Source organism: Ovis aries, chromosome Y, assembly GCF_016772045.2.
Source record: "Ovis aries strain OAR_USU_Benz2616 breed Rambouillet chromosome Y, ARS-UI_Ramb_v3.0, whole genome shotgun sequence".
Classification (NCBI taxonomy): domain Eukaryota; kingdom Metazoa; phylum Chordata; class Mammalia; order Artiodactyla; family Bovidae; genus Ovis; species Ovis aries.
Genome location: NC_082741.1, coordinates 5,766,226 through 5,787,066, shown reverse-complemented (window position 1 = coordinate 5,787,066; position 20,841 = coordinate 5,766,226). Strand labels below are relative to the sequence as shown.

Sequence of the window (20,841 nt, the reverse complement as noted above, 5' to 3'; positions counted from 1 at the left end):
AACATAACATGCCTAAGTGAAGCGGAAGTTGCTCAGTCGTGTCCAATTCTTTGAGACCCCATGGACTATACAGTCCGTGGAATTCTCCAGGCCAGAGTGCTGGAGTGGGTAGCTGTTTCCTTCTCCAGGGCATCTTCCCAGCCCAGGGACTGAACTCAGGTCTCTCGAATTGCAGGGCAATTCTGTACCAGCTGAGCCACCAGGGAAACCCCCTACTATGCCTAAGGGACACTTTATGCTTTTATACCCAGCTTGTATGCATGGCTGCGCTAATTGTACACATTTTCTAATTCTTTAAAGTCTTTATTAAGCTTGTTATCTTATTGCCTCTGTTTCATGTTTTGTTGTTTTTTGGCCAAAAGGATATGGGATGTTAGCTCCCTGACCAGGGATCAAACCTGCTCCCCTCCAGCTGGGAAGGCAAAGTCTTAACCACTGGTCCACCAGGGAAGTCCTAATTTTCTATCTTTTAAATTTGCTGTTCCATGCTCAATTCAGTGTCCTACTTTACTGCAAAATTTTAAAACATAACAAATAACTTACTGTAAACAATGGAGATACAGCACCTTTCTGGCAATTCTTGGCAGCTCTTTATGTTGATATACGATTTCTTTAACAAGGACTATAATGCTGGTCTCTTGGGTAGTTGACTACTGTGCTCTGACAAAACACTGAAAAGAATTTCTAGTCTATTTACCTGGTGTTACTGTGATACAATTTCTGAAAAAACTAACTAAATAAAGGTTAACGGAACTGTTTATCCCAAGGATGCAAAATTCAAGAATGGTCTTCTCCCTACCGCTGCTCCACAAATGCCTTGTTGCTTTGCGTTACTGCTAATGACGCCTACAAATATTTGTACCACTTCCTCTCTCTCTCTAATACCGCATGCTATGCGTCTCTTTGCTGACTTTTTTTTTTTTTCAAACTGATGGCTTAAAACGCTACCCCTTTTTGTTCACCTCTTTTTAATTTAAACATTTCTTTAATCAGCATTCTATATGCCATTCATAATTCGGAAAATGGTCTGTAATATTCCTTAGTTTCCCCCTCGCAACCCCCACACTGGGCTTGCCTTTTTCCTATGGTTCTTAAAACCTGTGTAATTATGTGAAAGTGAAAGTGAAGCCACTCAGTCGTGTCCGACTCTTTGCGACCCCATGGAATAGTAGCCTACCAGGCTCCTCCCTCCACGGGATTCTCCAGGCAAGAGTACTGGAGTGGGTTGCCATTTCCTTCTCCAGGGGATCTTCCCGACCCAGGGATTGAACCCGAGTCTCCCGTATTCCAGGCAGACGCTTTAACCTCTGAGCCACCGGGGAAGCCCTGTAATTATGTGGGTCAGAGTAAAATTCCAAATGTCACAGTGACAATTATCTTCTACCTTCCATGTCTCTTTATGGCCATGTCATTGTCAAGGGTAAGGAAAGTGCTGAAAGTTAAAACATTTATACTCTGCCTGCTGCTGCTGCTGCTGCTGCTGCTAAGTCGCTTCAGTCATGTCCGACCCTGTGCGACCCCATAGACAGCAGCCTACCAGGCTCCCCCGTCCCTGGCATTCTCCAGGCAGGAACACTGGAGTGGGCTGCCATTTCCTTCTCCAATATACTCTACCTGAAACACAGTAAATTAACTTTACTGAATTACTCGTGAAAAATCCAAAGACTCTTATCGAAGTACGGTTCTTGAAATCTAAGATGGCAGAGACACAGTTATCATAAGTAAAATCTGCCTGGTGTCCTGTTTAACCAGTGGATAAGCATCCATTCATAATTAACACACATTTGTAAACTAATGAGAAAGAAGCAGCGAAACTGTTTTAAGACGGTCCATCACCTTTTCCCACTCTCTAAACTAACACTGCAGCCTTATAACAGGTATTGCTGAGGATACATTTTAAGATATGTGAACAATGAAATTAATACTGAAGTCTCAAATGCATGCTTACATTAGTGATAGCTATCCTCTGCCTGATGTAGCTTTGCAAAATGCTTTAACACTTCTTCAGCTTGCAGGAATATACATATACATACGTATATATGTATATATATATGTATATATATAAAAATATATAAAATAACTGATTTGCCATCACCCTACAATATTAAGAGAAAATATCTTCAATGTTTGGAGAAGGCAGTGGCACCCCACTCCAGTATTCTTGCTTGGAAAATCCCATGGATGGAGGAGCCTGGTGGACTGCAGTCCATGGGATCGTGAAGTTGGACACAACTGAGCAACTTCACTTTTCACTTTTCACTCTCATGCCTTGGAGAAGGAAATGGCAACCCACTCCAGTGTTCTTGCCTGGAGAATCCCAGGGACAGAAGAGCCTGGTAGGCTGCCATCTATGGGGTTGCACAGAGTCGGACACAACTGAAGTGACTTAGCAGCAGTAGCAGCAGCATCTTCAATGTTAAGAAAAGGTGGCTTCCCTGATATCTCCATTGGTAAAGAATCTGCCTGCAATGCAGGAGACCCCAGTTCTATTCCTGGCTCAGGAAGATCTGCTGGAGAAGGGATAGGTTACCCACTCCAGTATTCTTGGGCTTCCCTTGTGGCTCAGCTGGTAAAGAACCTGCCTGCAATGTGGGAAACGTGGGTTCGATCCCTGGGTTGGGAAGATTCCCCTGGAGAAGGGAAAGGCTAACCACTTCAGGATAAAAATGTTTTCATGTCATATAGCCTTGGCTTATCGGCAATTGGTAAGCAATTAAGTGCATATATTTTTCATGAAAGAGCAAAAATAGGTATTTTGCTGAGATGACAGAAGTTACTGCTCGTAACTCTGTCTGTTATTTTTCATGCACGCATAAGTTCAAAGTCCCAGATGTCCATCTGAAGACAGTATAAAGACATGCAGGTGCTCATGTTTGTCTGAGGCCTGCTGCAGCCATCCAACACAGTTTCAAGGTGTGGTTTTATTACTCCAAAATGACTTCAATGAAACAGGGGGAAAAAAATCCAAAAGTTCCTTTCCCTTTTCCCAATTTATTTAAACTGAATAAAACAAAAGTCCAAGCCAACCAATTGAGAGCAGGGATTCGATGCATCAGAACGGCCTCAGGCATTGACATACATCTTCATCCAGGAAAATAATCAAATGAGTCGACCCGGAGTTATCGGCATCACCTTTTAATCATTTGGCTTGCTGTGAGTTTGTGTGTGTGTGTGTGTCAGTCGCTCAGTCGTGTCTGACTCTCTGCGACCCCATGGACTGTAGCCCACCAGGCTCCTCTGTCCATAGGATTCTCCAGGCCAGAATATTGGAGTGGGTTGCCTTTCCCTTCTCCAGGGGATCTTCCCGACCCAGGGATCGAACCCCGGTCTAGTGCACTGCAGGTGGATATTTTATCATCTGAGTTACTAGGGAAGCCCCTTGCCGTGAATATCCTGTAGAATTTCACTGAATAAACACTTCGAGTGGAATCAGTCATTTCTTCAAAAAAATACTCTCCACCATTACCAGTCACAAACCAGATGAAATGTGCTATTTGGTTACAAACCACAAAACCTACATCCTATAGGCTGCCTGCCACAAGCCATCCGTTTCCCAGCTCAGTCCGGTGCCTCACTAGTAATGCTCTGCTGTGTCCCAGGCGCTTGGCACACTCGGAAAGGGCTGGAACTGACCACAGCCAAATGGACAGTTTGACTTCGGCCCACGCCAGGGGGCTTTCCTGGCAGCTCGGATGGTAAAGAATCTGCCTGCCATGCGGGAGGACCTGGGTTCGATCCCTGGGTCGGGAAGATCCCCTGGAGGAGGGCATGGCCAACCACTCCAGGATTCTTGCCTGGAGAATCCCCATGGACAGAGGAGCCTGGCAGGGCTACAGTCCATGGGGTCACAAAGCATTGGACACGACTGAGGGACTAACACTTTCACATTGCAGGTCATCTACCGCTGTCTGCTTTCCATGTTGTCCCAGAAAGCAGCTGTTTTCGCCCTTGCTGCAGACGCGTGAATACACATGGGGAGACTCGGATCGATGGTAAGGAATGGAAAATACATCAGTGTAGCTCACACATACACACATGGGCACACTCACACCGAGGGATTTAAAGGTACTAAGAAATGTCACAGGAATCAAGGAAAACCTGACTCCCCACACTCAGGAAACTCTGGCACCTAATGAAATGTGCGTCGGCCATGTCTGAACGAGTCATACCTCAGCTTCCGCAGAGACTCGCGCTGTTTCTCAAAGGTTGCCAGCCTTCACACAGCGCACCCCAGGTATGTCCTTCTCAATCTCTCTGTGCTCAGATTTTTGAGTCATACGCCACGTCTTACAGACGGATTTTTCAGTATGAGAGAAAAATTAGACATTTCGCAAAGACTTGTCCTGGATTATGCCAGTATGTTCTGATGGCAAGAACATGACGCAAAAACTGCATTTATTTGGAGGGCATGGGAAGATGTGTCCGTCTGTCTTTCCCATAAGGCATTTAACTGAGAATTAACGGGTGTAAATCACTCCTCTTTGTGAGCTGAAGAGTGCAGGAGGGCAGGGCGTGGGGAGACCGGACCATTTTAATCTCCAGGGACCCAGCACAGTCACCCTAAGGCAGCGGGAGGAGGCGAGCGAACTGGGGCTGTCTCTCTCTCCATGAGGCACCTCTGCTATTTCAACTTGAGACCTTGTTCCTTCCTTTTCTGTGCTCAAGTAAAAATACTTCTTCTGAATCTTAGCCGCCCGCGTTACTCACACAAATCTTGCCTCCCCAGCGACATTTGCAGAATAGACTATTTTTTAATGACTCAGCTACTTGGGCTTGAACTGTGCCCATTACAACTTGCTTTCCTTGTTCTCAAAGTTAACAGATTTGCACAAAATGGTAAGTTGTTAGATTTTTAAACGAAACGCCCACCCCCCTCAAGAGTCTCTCATAATTCTACCCCCAGAGAGAGAGACACACACAGAACAAACTGAAGGTTTATCTCTGCACACACTGGATCTTATTCCATGTTTACCTAACGACATATTATTCACATCTTGTCACAGCATCTTTCATGTACACAATGTAACCCTTAGGTGCTGGATGCTACTCCGACCGATAAATGTAAGGCAAGCTATTGAATAATTTTCTGTTGTGAACAATCATGGGTTCATCTTTTGTTTTATAAAAATAAATAGCTGAATTTGGGACTCTACACAATTAAATCTATTTATATTTTCCAGATCTTTGTGTACTTTTCCAAATATTTTCATAAAGGCATGTCTCTTGAAGTAAATCACACTATCAAGAAGTATCAGTTCAGTTCAGTAGCTCAGTCGTGTCCGACTCTTTGCAACCCCATGAACTGCAGCACACCAGGCCTCCCTGTCCATCACCAACTCCCGGAGTCCACCCAAACCCATGTCCATTGAGTCGGTAATGCCATCCAACCATCTCATCCTCTGTCATCCCCTTCTCCTCCTGCCCTCAATCTTTCCCATCATCAGGGTCTTTTTAAATGAGTCAGCTCTTCGCATCAGGTGGCCAAAGTATTGGAGTTTCAGCTTCAGCATCAGTCCTTCCAATGAACACCCAGGACTGATTTCCTTTAGGATGGACTGGTTGGATCAAGAAGTATATTTACCTTAAAAATGAACATACAGTGAATAAATATAATGTAATTTTGAGTATATTCATAAATTTATAATACCAAATTGTATGAAGGTTTTCATTTTCAGCCCTTTAAAAAAACATGATATTACTACTTTGTTAAATCTTTCCCAGAGTAACAGAAAAAAAGACAAAATCTTAGAGTATTTTTTTGGCAGGAATGCTAGTAGTGAGGTTTGATTCTTTTAAAATATATTTATTGGTTATTTTTCTCTTATTCTGGAAACTGCCTGTTCATGTCTTTATTAATTTTTGTTATGACAGTTGTGAAGGCTATTTTGAGGGGCTCAATAAGAGATACTATTCTCTCTTTTTTTTTTTATTCTCTCTTTTTTTTTTTTGCCTATTGATGTATGACCATTTCTTTCCAGGTAAGTGTCATTTGGATTTTTATGTAGTGCATTTTGCATGCAAAATAAATACCATATCGAGGTTTTCCTTCACATTTTTCCTTTCTAATTGTCACAGCTGAGAACACGTTCCTCAACAGAGCATTACAGAAGTCGTGCATAGGATTTTTCTCTTTGTGTGTGTGTGTGTGTGTGTGTGTGTGTGTGTGTGTGTGGTAACAGTTGTGTTCACTACATGTCAGTTTTAAAAGTCTACCTATGATGCTGTGTGGAGTGTCACAGCTAATATCTAGCTTTCATCAGAATGATCCGTCTCTGCATGAGAGATCTGGGATGTTAGCTTTACAAGCTCTGGCTTCCGTGTTATCGTACCCTTGGTTTTTTTTTTTTTAACGTCTCTACTCCAGCACGTTTGTCACTGTTTTCACTGTCTAGTCCTATATGGTCTATTATCTCACCATTTCTCTCTTCATTATCTTTCTGGCTACTCTTTCATTACGGGATAAAGTTGAAAAGTCAACCAATGGATTGGGCTTGAATTTTTGTAAAGTGACTTGGAGAGTGTCAACATTTCTATAGTATTGAGCTGCCTCAATGACAATTTACGCATCCAGTTTTGTGAAGCACTCTATAATTTTCTTTTTAGCTTTATGGTTTCTTCATCTTTTTCATTCACAGTCCTTTTATGCCATCCCACTCCTGGGAATGTAATGATTTGTGTGCTATTGTGAATGCAGTATTTCTAATTCATTTTTTTTCTGAGTGCTATTTGGATGTAGAAAACCTTTTTATGTAAGTATCTTTCCCAAGGGATTTTTTTCCAAACCCTTTTTGTTTTTTAGACTTTTCTATAAGGTTTCAGCGACTAGCAGTTTTGTGACGCTGTTTAAACATTTTGACGGTAACCAAACACTTCTCTTTATTCTGACTGTGCTTCAGAGGAGCTTCTGTTGTTTCACCGCCTCACCTAACAATGAGGTGAGCTTCATCAACGCTCAGATTAAGAAATGCGTAAGCTGTCCTTTCCAGATGTGTGTTTTTCTGCAGTAGGGAGACAATCTCATTGCTTTAACTTTGCCGCCATGACCGTTCTCATCTGTGTGTTTACTAACTTACCACGTCTGATCCTCAGGTTTCCAGCACATAACGCTGTCATGATCGGCTCTTTATTTCCAGCAAAGGGGAGTTCATTTCTGTATTCATTCACTCATTTTCCTGGCCTGCTACACTGTCAGGACATGCTCTTTCAGTACAAGTACAGTCCTATGTTCATTGATTCAATCATTCTTCCGGCATGTCACACTGTCAGGATATCCTCTTTATTTTAAGCACAGGGAGGTTCCTTCCTGTGTTTATTCAACCTGTATTTGACTACTTCAAATTACTATCTGTACCATAAGGTAACGGACGTAACCTAACGAATGGAAGGTAACAGAAGGCAATCCCTGAGCCAGCCAGTATTAAACAAAGTAATACAATGGGGTGGTGTTCCAGTGCTGTAGAATCTTTACCCTGGCTCCATCGCTTTGAAAAGACTAACAGTTTCAGTGGATGAGGAATGAGAAGGATCCAACACCAAGCTAATAAGAGCACTCTGAGTGGGGAGTGGGTTTGGCCTCCTTAATGTACAAAACGGAGGCCAGTTTGGCATTGCTGGATTAATGCCTGATATTGAATTTGCTGTGCTCTTGTTGTTGAGCCACTCAGTCGTGTCCGACTCTTTGCGACCCCGTGGACTGCACCACGCCAGGCTTCTCTGTCCTTCACCAGCTCCTGTCCATCAAGTCGGTGAGGCCATCCAACCATCTCATCCTCTGCCGCCCCCTTCTCCCCTTGCCCTCAACTCTTCCCACTATCACCGTCTACGAATTGGCTGTAAAACTAATGAATCCTTCGAAGCTCCCTCGTACCCTAAGACCCTGCACCTAAATTCAGATTTTGCAGCTTAATATTCTTTTTAAACGTAACTCAAGCGTCACGTCTCACAACACTCGAACCTGTGTCTGCTAATGATAGCAGGAAAGAGACCAAAGATGTGGTCTGGTTGACCTTTGGCCAGCTTATGCCAAGGAGGACACACCGTCCTTTAGGAATAATGGAACACTTATAAACAAGAAAGTAGCCTGACTTCACCTATGCATGTATGTAAGCATGTTATATATCTTAGACTTTCCTTTTAGGGTAGCTGTAGCTTCGCAGCATAACTGAGCAGGAGGTACAGACAATTCCTATACACTCCCTGTCACCGCGCAGGCACATACCACCCCCATCCACCCCCCACAGCCCCGTCAACAAAATCAACGCCCTCCACCAGAGAGGTATGTCTGCTGAAACTCATGAACCTATACTGAGCCATTATCACCCAAGCCCGTAGCTTACATTAGGGTTCGCCCCTAGTGCCGTACAGACTGCAGGTTTGGACAAACGTATAATGACATGTAGGCAACATTTTTCTTGTTCAGCCGCTCAGTCGTGTCTGACTCTCTGTGACCCCGTGGACTGCAACACGCCAGGCTTCCCTGTCCTTCACCACCTCCCAGAGCTTGCTCAAACTCACGTCCATCGAGCTGATAATGCCATCCAACCATCTCATCCTCTGTCGTCCCCTTCTTCTCCTGCAACATCATGGGATCACAAGGAATCAACTCACTGCCCTGAAACACCTCTGTGTTCCGCTGAGTCTTTCCTCTCCCCCTCCCTCCCCCAACATATATTTTCAAAGCACCCTTCTGGTTCTTGGTCAGGTAATTTATTAGACAAAGGGAACCATTGGAACAAAGGAAACAAGTTTCTGGGAGCCAAGGTTTAGTTTGGCTGTCTGCATTCATAGTTTAAAAATGAGACCCATCTGATGTTGGTCAGATTTGGCACTTAGGATATCTTTCAGAAGGCCTCCCCTCCAAAACAAGTCTACGACTCTGTAAAACCTTTGGCATGATAGCATCCAAGAGAATATTACCAATCTCCTTTTTTTTATTGTTTAGCTGTCAACAGACCAAAGTGTATGGATGTGAGAGCTGGACTATAAACAAAGCTGAGTGCTGAAGAGTTGATGCTTTTGAACTGTGGTGTTGGAGAAGACTCTTGAGAGTCCCTTGGACTGCAAGGAGATCTAACCAGTCCATCCTAAAGGAAATTAGTCCTGAATACTCATTGGAAGGACTGAAGCTGAAACTGAAACTCCAATCCTTTGGCCACCTGATGGGAAGAACTGACTCATTGGAAAAGACCCTGATGCTGGGGAAAAAACTGAAGGCAGGAGGAGAAGGGGATGACAGAGGATGAGATGGTTGGATGGTATCACCGACTCAACAGACATGAGTTTGAGTAAACTCTGGGAGTTTGTGATGGACAGGGAGGCCTGGCGTGCTGCAGTTCAAGGGGTCGCAGAAAGTTGGACACAACTGAGCGACTGAACTGAACTGAGATCAAAGCTATGCAGACAAGGGTTACTCTTCAAGCAACTTCTCAGGAGGTGGAAGAATCAGACTACAGGGAGGCTGTGGCCACCAAGCAAAGCAGACCAGATTCTCCAGCTGTGTTCCAGCGGTCCTGAAGGGGCCTCACAGGCCCGTTCCTTTTCTGGGTGTGGGGGTTTCGTGTCTTTCCCTGACACCTATGCATGTCGCCTGCAGACAGTAACATGCTTGTACCTACACACACACACTTTTACACACACACATACAGAGTCAGTCCTCATTATCTCTGGGGGCATTGTCCTGAACATCACCACACGTATTGAGTTAGTTAATACAGAACCACTGGCTCCTAGAGGAAACACAGGGTTAGGTGCCTATGGGCTTCCGGGCACAACATTTTAATCCACTGATTGGCACATAACTGCTTCCCCAGCGGCTCACTAGTAAAAAAAAAAAAAATCTGCCTGCAATGAAGGAGATGTGGGTCCAGTCCTTGGATGGGAAAGATTCTGTGGTGGAGGACATGGTTATTACCCACTTCAGTATTCTTGTCTGGGAAACTCCATGGTCCATGGGGTTGCAAAGAGCTGGACTCGACAAGGCAACTCAGCACTGTTTACAGACACCGTATTGAATATATACTGCTGATACATCTGCTGATGCCCAGACCCATCACGCAATGTCCCTGAACAAAGCTTATCGCATATCTATTTATTTGCTCCATAAGAGACGTGGCAATCTTAACTACCTCCGTAGTTTAGTACCACACCCCAGTTATTTTCAGTGGTGCAATCATGAACCAAAAGCACAAAAACGCAAGCAGCTTTTCAGACCAGGTGAAGGACTCCTGTTTTGAGGAAGAGAGATAAAGCAGGAAGGCAGAGGCCTGCCCTCAGCTAGGAGCACGGTCGCCAAGTGAACCCCAAGATCAGTGAAGACACATTATTTAAATGAACTGCACACAAGGCTGCTGCTGTGGGTCCACTGACAGTGAACTGAAAATTTCCCCCACTGTGCATGTCCATGGATGACTATCATCACACAGCAAGGACTAATTTGGGGGCTGCAAACCTACAAATACCGAACCAACAAATTAACAAGAGTTCCCAGCAATGTGTCTTTTCTGCAACAGACTATGTGAGCTCTTTGATGGCAGTGCATACGCACGCCCCATCCTTGACTCAATGAAAACAGCATCACACCCAATCCTGGCTAATCCACAGATTATTATTTTCAAACTTTAAACAATTGTGCTTTCTTTTTTTTTTTTAAACCTGAAGTTTGATAAAAGTGGGCTTTTCTCTGCTTGTGTCCTTCTCCTCGCCCTTTTGGGAAGGTTTAACACGAACTGAATGAGATGTTATTACAAACAGACATCAACACTTTCCAGGAGTCATGCTTTTCACATTCTAGACTCTCAGCTCAGTCTGTTTTTCTTGACTCAAAGCTGACTCACTCCCCAAGTGCAATCCCAGTGAAAGGCCGTGATAATTCCTCTCCTAGGAAACCAGAGATCAAGCACCACGTTCAATCCCCATCCACATGTCATTCCTGAGCTGTCTGCAGTGTGAAAATGTTTAATGTACAACAGCTGGTACCACCGGAATGAACACTTCACGACAAATTGCAAGCTGTCTGGTGGGGGTTTCAAATGCCCCCCTTTCCTATTGGGAACTATTTGGGAAAAGTGCCTCCTGGAAGCAATTAATCTCTGCTCTACGTAGAGTTGTATGAGGGCAAAGTGAACCTCGAGATTGTTGAAGACACATGACTTATAGGAACCTGCACGCAGACTCGACTCTGATATGACCATCCATGTAGGAGGTCTTTCAGAGCCGTTTCAATGCATTTTTATCGTATAACTCACCCTTGTGGGCAGCTTTTCAGAGGGCTGTGCTTCAGCACTCGGGGTCTGACACTGTTCAGGGCAGCAAACTCAGAGCTTAATCTATGCTAGCACCAAGCCTATCAAGTTTTCAGGAGACATCGCCCCTGGCTGTGGTGAGGATGAGGGTGACGTAGCCCACGGCTGACACACGTCCGTCAGCTCTGCATTCTCCGCCTCCTCTGAGGACCGAGTTAGAAAGTGTTCCCACAGATCAGCGGTGGTGGGGGGTGGTGGGGGGCGGACTCCAGAATCTCCAAATGGGCATGTGGTCTCATTCACAAGCTCAGTGTTCTGGAAGAGACGCGGCGTAAATGTGTGACCCCCCGGGACAGACAAGCTCCAATTCTTCCCTTCTCTCATCTCCCAGAAACCCACAGGAGGAAGCATCTTCGGATTCCTGGCTTGAACTTCTAGGACTCAGTGGGGGTTAGTGATACGTCCCCAAGGAGGCTGCTCCAACCAGGGAGAAGGAGGGAAGATGGGAGGCTTATGAGACCCAGGCCGAGGGGTGATGCAGAGCTGGGCTCTAAACTGGTCCTACTGGTTTCCATTAGAGCCCTCTTTCTGAGCAAGGAGCCTGACAGGCAGCTGAGTCCTGGGACTAGAGCCCGTTTAATGGGAGGCCACTGACCCACACGGCACGTGTAGCAAGACCACTTCCCAGTCCCAACCAGGGCGGCTCTGGCCTTCGAAGATGCCCGCGGGCACCATCAGGATCCAGGCCTCAAGGTCAGGCCGACCTTGCCCCTGAGCTACAGAGCATGGTATGCGTTAGTTCCCTTCATATCCTACCCAGTGGAAATAAACTGACTTTCTGGAAGAGCACCCAGACAGTTCCTAGGCAGGCGCAAAAGAAACACTCTTTTGATGCAGAGGGACTCGAACATTCAGGCCGTGTATGATCTGGGCATTACTGCAGAACACTGGGATGGAAACACGGTCCTGCTAAGAATGAACACTGATGAGCTATCTGGCCACTCCGTCAGTTCAGTTCAGTTAAGTCGCTCAGTCGTGTCTGACTTTTTGCAACCCCATGGACCGCAGGACGCCAGGCCTCCCTGTCCATCACCAACTCCGGGAATTTATTCAAACTCACGTCCACTGAGTCGGTGGTGCCATCCAACCATCTCATCCTCTGCTGTCCCCTTCTCCTCCTGCCTTCAATCTCTCCCAGCATTAGGGCCTTTTCAAGTGAGTCAGCTCTTCACATCACGTGGGCAAAGGATTAGACTTTCAGCTTTAGCATCAGTCCTTCCAAAGAACACCCAGGGCTGATCTCCTTCAGAATGGACTGGTTGGATCTCCTTGCAGTCCAAGGGACTCTCAAGAGTCTTCTCCAACACCACAGTTCAAAAGCATCAGTTCTTCGGCGCTCAGCTTTCTTTACAGTCCGACTCTCGCATCCATACATGACTCCATACATACATGCCCACTTTAGATGGATGACCATTTCAGCATTACTTCCCAACAAAATGCTAGCAGAGCAAAAGCTCACCACATACACTACAAAAGTCAGTCTAGAAACAGGAGTAGTACAATCTGCCTTCCTCTTCATTCATTCTCTATAAACAACTCACCATGACGGAAGAGTATATAACACACTCAGCATATCTTTGTTTTTTCTTTTCACTTATCATTCAAATTCATTTAGTTTACCGTTCATATGGATGGAAAGATCCAAACCTCAATTATAAACTTCGTTTTTAAGAATTTCAGTTTTTACAATTCAAGCTTGTTCTCATGTCTATACTATAAATGCTTTCATTGAAGAACCAAAATCATTCAGCACAACAGATGCCTAACTCTCTAGTATCGTGGATGATATTTTAAGATGCTCTATCTTGAAAACAATGGGCTAACTGCAACCTTTTTAATTTGTTGTTTTGTTTTGTTGGTTTTCAATCTCATTGCTACTTTTGCCCCAAAGAGCATGTTGCTCTAAGAAATCTCTAGATAAATCTGTCTTTGTTCTTGTCAGGAATGAAAAAGAGCTATCCCATATACTTGAGCATCCTAAAATGTATTTTGGGAGGTCAAATTCATTCTCAGCTGTGATTATTATTATTATTTTTTACAAGGGTATACATTTTCCTTTACTGCTTTAACTGGTTAGCAGTAAGTAATAGAAAATGGTATAGAGAGAATTATTTTTTCCTTAAAAAGATTTCGTTAATTGACTTTGAACAAAATAGTTTACTTCAATCAAGTGATAAACACCCATGAATTAAATCTACATGGGAGAAAAGCAAATGTGATGAGCAAAGCTTAAGACAAATTGCAATCTAATGCGTTTTAAACCGTTTCTCCCATACTGAGTAGGTTGGGCGAGAAAACAGGATGTGATAGGAAGAAATTGAGCTGGAAATGGAGCTGGGAAACTGAAGCCTCAGTCCCCAGCTGTTAGGACCTCACTGTGTACATCTCTGTGATTAAGGAAGTGGCTTAGATGACTTGGTCTGACACAGAAGTCTTCACTTACCTCCTTCCGACCTTGATTCAAGGGTCTCTCTCACGGAGAAAGGAACACTGATTCCCCATGTCTGTGCCATGTGAGTTACTCCTTCATGTCCAGTAACAAGGCACACGGCTCACTTTTCACAAATCATGTGTTTAACGTGTGTCACGGCTCACTTTTCACAAATCATGTGCTTAACGTGTGTCACGGCTCACTTTTCACAAATCATGTGCTTAACCAAAGAATACACATTCCGTAAGGGAGGAAATGACCATTCACTCCCCCCCCCCACAGGGATGACCCCAGTCTTTGGCACACAGTAGACACTTAACAAGTATTCATTGTAAGACGGATACATGAATTAACGAACACCAACTCTGTTAAAAAGCCCTCCCTTTTTCACGCTGAGGAAACAATTTATGTAACGTTTTCCCAGATAATCAGCCACACGCTTTTAAATCCCTTTGTGAACCAGGATGGAGGTGGACCGTCTATGAACCAGGAAGGAGGCGGACCGTCTATGAACCAGGAAGGAGGCGGGCTCTCACCAGATACAGAATCCACTGTTGCCTCGATCTGGAATTTAGAGCTTCCACAACTGTGAGAAGGAGTTGTCCATGGTTTATAAGCTGCTCAGAATGTAGTATTCTATTGTAACAGCCTGAAGGAACTAAGAGAAGACCCTGGTAGCACAGCTGGTAAAAGAATCCACCTGGTAATACAGGAGACCCAGGTTCCATCCCTGGGTCGGGAAGATCCCCTGGAGCAGGGAATGGCAACCCACTCCAGTATTGTTACCTGGGGAATCCCATGGACAGAGGAGCCTGGTGGGCTACAGTCCAGGGGGTCGCTAGGCTCAGACGCAACTTAGTGAGTAAACCACCACCACTATCGATCAGAATAGCATTCGTATATACTCTTTAAACTGACGCAAAACACAATAAATAACCTTCGAAAGCGTACAGTGTTATGGAGCTTATGAACAAAAGAAAACACTGATAGAAGATCATTCACTCTTACGTTGGTCACCGTGCTAAGCTGCTTCAGTTGTGTCCGAGTCTTTGCGACCCCACGGACTGTATAGCCTGCCAGGCTCCTCTGTCCACGGAGTTCTCCAGGCAAGAATACTGGAGTGGGTTGCCATGCCCTCCTCACCTTGGTCATTAGTCAAACAGTATTCCAAGTTGTTCGTACTAACAACATTCTGTAAGCTCAACATGAACTGAATATATATATATATATAAACTGCTAGGCAGTTATTGACAATTACTTTCCTGGAGAATAACTTAAAAAGTCAAATGGCAGTTTATCCCCAGATTTTAAAAGAGCAGGAATAATCCATTCTCAACAGCCATCTCAGCCTTTCTAAGGACTGGACTGATGCAGGTCTTTGAGGCTTTCATTTGATTTTCGGGATAATCATATTCAGACGTCAGAATTTTAACCAGCACTGTTTCAAAGCTGCTTTAACTCACTTCTACAGTTCACTTCTATAATTGAAGTGGGAAGACGGGAAAGGCTAAACCACACTCCACACCACCGTTCATCACTGCGTTCAGTACAAGTGACGTGGCCTGGAGTCTGAGAACGCAGCCTGTAACAAGGGACCCAAAATCATAAAGATCTGACCTCTGCCGATGCCAATTACAAACACAGGGCCTACTGATCTTTCAGCAAGGTCTTGGAGACGGAAAAACAGCTGCCTTGCAATCATCACTGGTGTTTGTCTATTTTAATCTTCTATATTTATATAGATGAGATCATATGTCATCATATAGATAACATGCATGTGATTATATATATAAATGTTATACATAAACAAAAAAGTGAAACTGTTGGTTGCTCAGTTGTGTCCGACTCTTTGAGACCCCGTGGACTGTAGTTCTCTGTCCATGGGATTCTCCAGGCAAGAATACTGAAGTGGGTTGCCATTCCCTTCTCCAGGGGCTCTTCCAGACCCAGGGATCAAAATACATATGTAAATAAAATCCCAGAAATGATATGTATACATATGTGTGTGTATGTATGTATATACGTGTGTGTGGTTGTATGTATAAACTACAGATAGGATTTTGTCTGTAACCCACTTTTACAGGCATCTTTTCGTGTCTAACATTATTCACACAAGAATACAAGCACTTGGTTCTTGCTTGTAATCTTTTGGAAAAACCAGCAAAACCGCATTGGAATGAAATCAGGGCATTTAGAGTCCCCTGGAATGCCCAGAAACTTCCCAGCAGTTTACTGCCAGAGGCTCAGAGCGAAGTCTGCCATGGAACACATACCTGCGAGTCTAGTGTTTGTTTCATTAGTAACTAAAACTATTCGGGACATTTGACACAAATCTATAAAGTAATACAGTATTACTATGAGTATTTACTTAAGCCCACAGCTAATCTTACGAGACTTATCTTGCAAGGCGGCAAAAGAATTCAAGATACGATCATGTTTGTGAACCTGTGTTGACTTATGTAATAGGACTGCTGACTTTCAAACACCTGGGAAAATACCATTTTTAAATGAAACCATTAAAATAATGTATCCTTAGGTCTCAGCACTACGGCAGGGCCACGTGTTGGCCATATTGAACTTGCTAAGATCAGATATTGTTTCTGAATATTCTGCTAAAGGAGAAAAATTCGGCTTATTTTGTGAAACCAGGAGGTCTGGAAGGAGAGTTGTATGTTATCTGATAAAAGTGAATCCTCTAGATTCCAATGCAGAGAAGGTCTAGGCTTGTTCATTGCTCACCAAACTAACCATGTGTCAATAAATGGGAGCAATGTTACAAATCAGGGCTTCCCAGGTGGCGTTAATGGCAAAGAACCTGCCTGCCAATGCTGGAGACATAAGAGACGCGGTTCGATCCCTGGGTCGGGAAGATCCCCTGGAGGAGGGCATGGCAACCCACTTCAGTATTCTTGCCTGGAGAATCCCATGGACAGAGGAGCCTGGTGGGCTACAGTCCATGGGGTCACAAAGAGTCAGATGCGCTTGACCACATTAAAATATAATGTTATTCCGTCATTTTCATTTCAAAGATCTGAGATCCCTGGAACTTTATGCAGTCACGATATGTAAACCAAATCCCCAGCGAATGGATGTAAAAGAAACACAGGGACCCTTTCAAGTCGCCGTGGATGGGAGCTATGACTACCAGGCTTTGAAGTGTCCCCAGGATGCAAATTTGCAAAGCTCTCCAAGCACACCTCTCTCTGCCACACTCTGGCTCACGCAAGAATCTTGAGGAACTTCAGACACATTGCAAATACCGACTACATGCTGAGTATGCGAAGCATGTAAGAGGCCGTAACTGCAAGCAGATAAATATTATCTTCACACAAGGGGTGGAGGCCACTGCTACTCATGCCAGACTGTCCACAGACTCCTCCACTGACTGGAGCCACGCCTTTCTTGGGCCCCCCTTTCCCTTGTGGAAGGAATTATGACACAGTTATACTTCAGCACTGTGTCCCGTCACCAGGCCCATAAGAAAGCTCCTTAGAACGGACAAGTCAAATAACCCATTGTGGTGAAATGTCCTGTAGATGTCAATTAGGTCAAACTGGTCCATCGTATCATCTAAAGAGTGTGTTTCCTTGCTAATTCGGGGGACACATGTATACACCCGTGGCTGATTCATGCCAATGATTGGCAAAAAAAAAAAAAAAAACAAACAAACAAAAAAAAACACAATATCGTAAAGTAATTAGCTTCCAATTATAATTAATTAATTAATTAAATTTAAAAAATGATAACCATTTGGATCATCGGTCGGGTCTAAGTCAAGCCGTACTCTGGGGACACATGTGTATCCAGAAACAAAGAATGGGGGACCGACCTACCCGTCCACGTGCTCACACAGTGCCTGTGAAATGAATAGACCTGCTGGGCTCAAGCTTTCTTACTTTCCTTGAGAAAGGAGCCCCCTGCAAACAAACTACTTAACCTCTAGGAAGAAAACAGAGATAAAGTGTACGCGTGTGTCCTGGGCAAGCCTTATCTTCAGTGGGTCCTCGGGCCTGTGAAGGAGAAACCCTCAGGGTCTTTGCATCTAAGCAGGAAGGATGGGGCCTCCTGTGACCAAAGACGACTCAAGTAACAAGCTGGAAATGACGCAGACCTGAGTGCGTCATCGCAGGGGTCACGGGCTCGGAGCAAGTGGTTAGAGTGCCAACACCTCGCTTTACTGCAGGTTAAATCTGTTTGGCTGTGTGGAGCTGACTGCTTCAGCTGGGGTTCCTTTATCAAAGTAGCTGGGACTTCCCGGGTGGTCCAGTGGTACAGAATCTGCCTGCCAACGCAGGGGACGTGGGTTTGATCCCTAATAGAGCAAGTAAGCCCAATGAAGATCCAACACAGCCAAACACTCTAATCAATTTTGTTAAATTTGTTTGCAAAGTTGCAATTAAAAAACAGAATATTTTTTGTTAATTTATTTATTGTAATTGGAGGCTAATTACTTTATAATACTGTGGTGGTTTTTGATGTACATGAATCAGCCACGAGTTTATATGTGGCCACCCCGCCCCCCGTCCCAAACCCCCTGCCCACCTCCCTCGCCACCCCATCCCTCTGGGTTGTTCCAGAGCACCGGCTCTGAACGTCCTGTCTCATGCATCGACCTTGGACTGGTGATCTATTTCACATATGGTAAATAATGTACATGGTTCAATGCTATTCTCTCAAATCATCCCACCCTCCTCCTCTCCCACAGAGTCCAAAAGTCTGTTCTTCACATCTGTCTCTTTTTGCGGTCTTGCGTATAGGGTCATCGTTACCGTCTTTCTAAATTCCATATATATGTGTTAATACACTGTATTGGTGTTTTTCTTTCTGACTTACTTCACTCTGTATATAATAGGCTCCAGTTTCATTCACCTGATTAGAATGGGCTCAAATGCATTCTTTTTCATAGCCGAGTAGTATTCCATTGTGTATGGAATGGAACTTCCTTATCCATTCCTCTGCCGATGGACATCTAGGTTGCTTCCATGTCTTGGCTATTGCAAACAGTGCTGTGATGAACATCAGGGTACACGTGTCTCTTTCAACTCTGGTTTCCTCAGTGTGTTTCCATTCGTCTGCTGATGGATATCTAGCTTGCTTCCTCGTCCTAGCTATTATAAGCAGTGCTACGATGATATTGTAAAGATCCAGTGAACGTCCCCCTTATAGCATGTCTCTGTCCCCAGGATTTCACAAAGTCACAAACAGGAAGGAATCCTCCACTCAAGGGAGCGGACGGTTCTCCTCTCACTTCTAACTTCAGACCCTGGGTCTGCGGCTCTCGGGGTCCACTGGAGATGGGAAACCTTTCTGTCCTGGGAGAAGGGCCATCCACCTTTGTTGGCACGATGTGGGGTTGCGGTTGGGGGGCTACCCTTGCTTCTGGTCCCACCAGAACAACTTCATCACAGGACTACACTTTGCTCAGCTATTCCTCCACATCCGTCCATCCATACAAGGACCATCTGCCAAAGACCTGCCTTGGGCAAAAACGTGACTTCTGACTTCCATTTCCTACACTGGAGTCTGTAAGTGTTAACACAGTGCAGGATAAAAGAGACACGTCCCTGTGTTTGCGGAATCGTGGTCTATTCTTCCCAAGCCCCCCTCCCCCACCCAGTGCCGGCCACAAGCAGACATTGCCCAGATGCACCAGCAGGTTTTCCTGGGTGTGAAGAGCCGGGTCGTCCAGCCTTACATGTGTGTGCACAGTCCAGGCGACACCCTTACGACCCAGGACGTCTTTCTCCGGTCCTCACCTTTGCAAATAGCTGTTTGCACCTTGACACACGCAGCTGGGCCAAGATGTTCCATATCTGCAGTCACCCCTGTGTCTTTTATATTCACACCGAGAAAGGTGGTTGAGTTTTAAACTGGTGTTCCCTTGGGCAGGAGATCTGAGAGATGCGGGTTCGACCCCTGGGTCGGGAAGATCCCCTGGAGGAGGAAATGGCAATCCACTCCAGTATTCTTGCCTGGAGAATCTTTCTTAAAGATTTCTTAAAAAAAAAAAAAAAAAAAAATTCTCAACTTTTTTTTCTTCCTGAAAAAAAAAAAAAAAAATAATGAAACCCTTGCAGAGAGACCCAGCTGACACTGAACAAATCCCAGCAACGTCCCAGGCCAGACTGAACGCTCTCTCTCTCTCTCCCGAATCTCCCTGCCTTCAGGACAGAGGGTCAGCCTGCAAGGATTCACACAACAGCTACACAGAATAGGTGGCTCCAGCGAGCATGGACTTGGAAACTCTTGCATGGCCTCAGGGGACGGGGGGCAGGGGGGGACAAGGCAGGATGGGGCGGGGCCTGAAAGAGGGGGCACTGCTTCTGTGCAGTGGGGCCTCTGTGGGCCTTAGGGGTGGCATGGGTGCAGAGGACTTGGGTGGGGAGTGTCCCTGGAGGCCAGGAAGGCTGCTCCAGGGAACTGAGTGGGTTGCTGGGATGGTCCGTCCACGGCCTACAGCAGCAGGTCGGGAGAGAGGCCACCAGGCTTCAGCAACCCCCAAGAGGTCTGCAGGTTAGACTCTGTTGATCTATTTCTCAACCTTTCTCTCAACCCCTCTCCCCGGGGTTGGGGAGAAGCCTTGGGGCCCTCGTGGAGGCGTGTGCATCTCTCCTGGGAAAGTTGGGGAGGCCGTGAGCATGACTCTCAAAGAGATCAAAGCATCACCGCGGGGGCATTGGGTCTGTGCGCTCTACCACCCGTGGGGTTTCCACAAGCCACCCTCCCCCCGGTTCCTTCCACCTGCCTGTGTCCAGGGTACTCCTCTCTCCCCACCTCCTGTTGTACTTGACCTGAATCAGGTCGGGGGTACCAGTCAGTTCCCACTTTCTAACCATCTCAAAGGGATCTTGAGCCATGATTCTCAGACCCACAGCCACGACCTTCTGACAGCTCCTGTCCCGTGCGGGCGACTCTGACCCTCGTGAAACCGGGATAAAAAAAGACTGTCAGCTTGACAGTGATATAGGATTAACCCAGCAGAAAAACTAGTGACAAACCGTGATACGATATTCACTGATGCTGTTTCCTCACTGTTCACCTGGCACTGTGTGTGTGTGTAGTCAGACGCTTCAGTCGTGTCCGACTCTCTGTGACCCCATGGACTGTAGC

At 45.3% G+C, this 20,841-nt stretch overlaps 1 protein-coding gene across 2 annotated transcripts in view; it reads right to left on the bottom strand.

Moving 5' to 3' along the window:
• LOC132657141 (basic salivary proline-rich protein 3-like) overlaps positions 1–20,841 on the bottom strand; it is a 443,202-nt gene that overhangs the window by 35,292 nt on the left and 387,069 nt on the right. Inside the window, exon 12 of one of the 2 annotated variants that reach the window (XR_009599005.1) lies at positions 6,851–19,771. The exons of the other annotated variant lie outside the window; for it this stretch is intronic. The gene's annotated coding sequence lies outside the window, so the exon portion shown is untranslated. Of the gene's footprint in view, positions 1–6,850; positions 19,772–20,841 lie in introns of those variants that run through there. 2 annotated transcript variants of the gene reach the window in all.